Source organism: Megalopta genalis, unplaced genomic scaffold (assembly GCF_051020955.1).
Source record: "Megalopta genalis isolate 19385.01 unplaced genomic scaffold, iyMegGena1_principal scaffold0339, whole genome shotgun sequence".
Taxonomy (NCBI): domain Eukaryota; kingdom Metazoa; phylum Arthropoda; class Insecta; order Hymenoptera; family Halictidae; genus Megalopta; species Megalopta genalis.
Window position 1 is genome coordinate 217,501 of NW_027476408.1, and position 4,447 is coordinate 221,947.

A 4,447-nucleotide genomic window follows, 5' to 3' on the forward strand; every position below is an offset into this window, starting at 1 on the left:
AATTATAAAAAGTATACGGCTGTGTAGCGGGGATCAAAACGAGTAATTTCGTGTATAAAGTTTAATTAATCTCCCATTACTTTGCCGGGAAACATCGATTATTCCGATCTAGAAAGAGACAGAGATAGACGATCCGCGTTATGTTAAATATCTCCAGGTTACCGATTCCACAAAATTATAAAAAGTATACGGCTGTGTAGCGGGGATCAAAACGAGTAATTTCGTGTATAAAGTTTAATTAATCTCCCAATAGTTTGCCGGGAAACATCGATTATTCCGATCTAGAAAGAGACAGAGACAGTCGATCCGCGTTATGTTAAATATTTCAAGGTTCCCGATTCCATAAAATTATAAAAAGTATACGGCTGTGTAGCGGGGACCAAAACGAGTAATTTCATGTATAAAGTTTAATTAATATCCCATTAGTTTGCCGGGAAACATCGATTATTCCGATCTAGAAAGAGACAGAGACAGTCGATCCGCGTTATGTTAAATATTTCAAGGTTCCCGATTCCACAAAATTATAAAAAGTATACGGCTGTGTAGCAGGGATCAAAACGAGTAATTTCGTGTATAAAGTTTAATTAATATCCCATTAGTTTGCCGGGAAACATCGATTATTCCGATCTAGAAAGAGACAGAGACAGTCGATCCGCGTTATGTTAAATATTTCAAGGTTCCCGATTCCACAAAATTATAAAAAGTATACGGCTGTGTAGCGGGGATCAGAACGAGTAATTTCATGTATAAAGTTTAATTAAACTCCCAATAGTTTGCCGGGAAACATCGATTCTTCCGATCTAGAAAGAGACAGAGACAGTCGATCCGCGTTATGATAAATATTTCGAGGTTCCCGATTCCACAAAATTATAAAAAGTATACGGCTGTGTAGCGGGGACCAAAACGAGTAATTTCATGTATAAAGTTTAATTAAACTCCCAATAGTTTGCCGGGAAACATCGATTCTTCCGATCTAGAAAGAGACAGAGACAGTCGATCCGCGTTATGTTAAATATTTCAAGGTTCCCGATTCCACAAAATTATAAAAAGTATACGGCTGTGTAGCGGGGATCAAAACGAGTAATTTCGTGTATAAAGTTTAATTAATCTCCCATTACTTTGCCGGGAAACATCGATAATTCCGATCTAGAAAGAGACAGAGACAGTCGATCCGCGTTATGTTAAATATCTCAAGGTTACCGATTCCACAAAATTATAAAAAGTATACGGCTGTGTAGCGGGGATCAAAACGAGTAATTTCGTGTATAAAGTTTAATTAATCTCCCAATAGTTTGCCGGGAAACATCGATTATTCCGATCTAGAAAGAGACAGAGACAGTCGATCCGCGTTATGTTAAATATTTCAAGGTTCCCGATTCCATAAAATTATAAAAAGTATACGGCTGTGTAGCGGGGACCAAAACGAGTAATTTCATGTATAAAGTTTAATTAAACTCCCAATAGTTTGCCGGGAAACATCGATTATTCCGATCTAGAAAGAGACAGAGACAGTCGATCCGCGTTATGATAAATATTTCGAGGTTCCCGATTCCACAAAATTATAAAAAGTATACGGCTGTGTAGCGGGGATCAGAACGAGTAATTTCATGTATAAAGTTTAATTAAACTCCCAATAGTTTGCCGGGAAACATCGATTCTTCCGATCTAGAAAGAGACAGAGACAGTCGATCCGCGTTATGTTAAATATTTCAAGGTTCCCGATTCCACAAAATTATAAAAAGTATACGGCTGTGTAGCGGGGATCAGAACGAGTAATTTCATGTATAAAGTTTAATTAAACTCCCAATAGTTTGCCGGGAAACATCGATTCTTCCGATCTAGAAAGAGACAGAGACAGTCGATCCGCGTTATGATAAATATTTCGAGGTTCCCGATTCCACAAAATTATAAAAAGTATACGGCTGTGTAGCGGGGACCAAAACGAGTAATTTCATGTATAAAGTTTAATTAAACTCCCAATAGTTTGCCGGGAAACATCGATTCTTCCGATCTAGAAAGAGACAGAGACAGTCGATCCGCGTTATGATAAATATTTCGAGGTTCCCGATTCCACAAAATTATAAAAAGTATACGGCTGTGTAGCGGGGATCAGAACGAGTAATTTCATGTATAAAGTTTAATTAAACTCCCAATAGTTTGCCGGGAAACATCGATTCTTCCGATCTAGAAAGAGACAGAGACAGTCGATCCGCGTTATGTTAAATATTTCAAGGTTCCCGATTCCACAAAATTATAAAAAGTATACGGCTGTGTAGCGGGGATCAAAACGAGTAATTTCATGTATAAAATTTAATTAAACTTCCAATAGTTTGTCGGGAAACATCGATAGTTCGATCGCGCGAGAGAGACAGAGAAACGAACAGACTTCTTTTCGATTTACGGCTAAAATAAATTTTTCTAATTTTTTTCAATAACATATTCCTGCTTAAATAACTTTTTTACATAGGGATTAAGCATTTAGAACGATACATTGTTTAAAATAAGGGCACTTTACTCTTGACATTTTACGGTTTTTTCAATCTTCTGAAAAATCCTATCATTAGATTTTTTTAAAAATACGATATTCTTGCTTAACTAACGTTTCTACATAGGGATTAAGCATTTAGAACGAAATCTAATGTCAGAAAATGGCACTTTACTCTTGACATTTTTCGGTTTTTTCAATTTTCTGGAAAATCCTATCATTAGATTTTTTTAAAAATACGATATTCTTGCTTAACTAACGTTTCTACATAGGGATTAAGCATTTAGAACGAAATCTAATGTAGGAAAATGGTACTTTACTCTTGATCGGTACGTTGGGACTTTGAAAATATTCGGGCGTTCCAATCGCTCGTCTGTTGCATCATAGCGCGTCTCGGCGCAATCGAGCGATTCGCTCGATCCATTATTTTCGATTTACGGCTAAAATAAATTTTTCTAATTTTTTTCAATAACATATTCCTGCTTAAATAACTTTTTTACATAGGGATTAAGCATTTAGAACGATACATTGTTTAAAATAAGGGCACTTTACTCTTGACATTTTACGGTTTTTTCAATTTTCTGAAAAATCCTATCATTAGATTTTTTTAAAAATACGATATTCTTGCTTAACTAACGTTTCTACATAGGGATTAAGCATTTAGAACGAAATCTAATGTCAGAAAATGGCACTTTACTCTTGACATTTTTCGGTTTTTTCAATTTTCTGGAAAATCCTATCATTAGATTTTTTTAAAAATACGATATTCTTGCTTAACTAACGTTTTTACATAGGGATTAAGCATTTAGAACGATGCATTGTTTAAAGTAAGGGCACTTTACTCTTGACATTTTACGGTTTTTTCAATTTTCTGAAAAATCCTATCATTAGATTTTTTTAAAAATACGATATTCTTGCTTAACTAACGTTTCTACATAGGGATTAAGCATTTAGAACGAAATCTAATGTCAGAAAATGGCACTTTACTCTTGACATTTTTCGGTTTTTTCAATTTTCTGGAAAATCCTATCATTAGATTTTTTTAAAAATACGATATTCTTGCTTAACTAACGTTTCTACATAGGGATTAAGCATTTAGAACGAAATCTAATGTAGGAAAATGGTACTTTACTCTTGATCGGTACGTTGGGACTTTGAAAATATTCGGGCGTTCCAATCGCTCGTCTGTTGCATCATAGCGCGTCTCGGCGCAATCGAGCGATTCGCTCGACCCATTATTTTCGATTTACGGCTAAAATAAATTTTTCTCATTTTATTCAATAACATATTCTTGCTTAGATAACTTTTTTACATAGGGATTAAGCATTTAGAACGATATAATGTTTAAAATAAGGGCACTTTACTCTTGACATTTTTCGGTTTTTTCAATTTTCTGGAAAATCCTATGATTAGATTTTTTTAAAAATACGATATTCTTGCTTAACTAACGTTTCTACATAGGGATTAAGCATTTAGAACGAAATCTAATGTCAGAAAATGGCACTTTACTCTTGACATTTTTCGGTTTTTTCATTTTTCTGGAAAATCCTATCATTAGATTTTTTTTAAAATACGATATTCTTGCTTAACTAACGTTTTTACATAGGGATTAAGCATTTAGAACGAAATCTAATGTAGGAAAATGGTACTTTACTCTTGATCGGTACGTTGGGACTTTGAAAATATTCGGGGGTTCCAATCGCTCGTCTGTTGCATCATAGCGCGTCTCGGCGCAATCGACCGATTCGCTCGATCCATTATTTTCGATTTACGGCTAAAATAAATTTTTCTAATTTTTTTCAATAACATATTCCTGCTTAAATAACTTTTTTACATAGGGATTAAGCATTTAGAACGATACATTGTTTAAAATAAGGGCACTTTACTCTTGACATTTTACGGTTTTTTCAATTTTCTGAAAAATCCTATCATTAGATTTTTTTAAAAATACGATATTCTTGC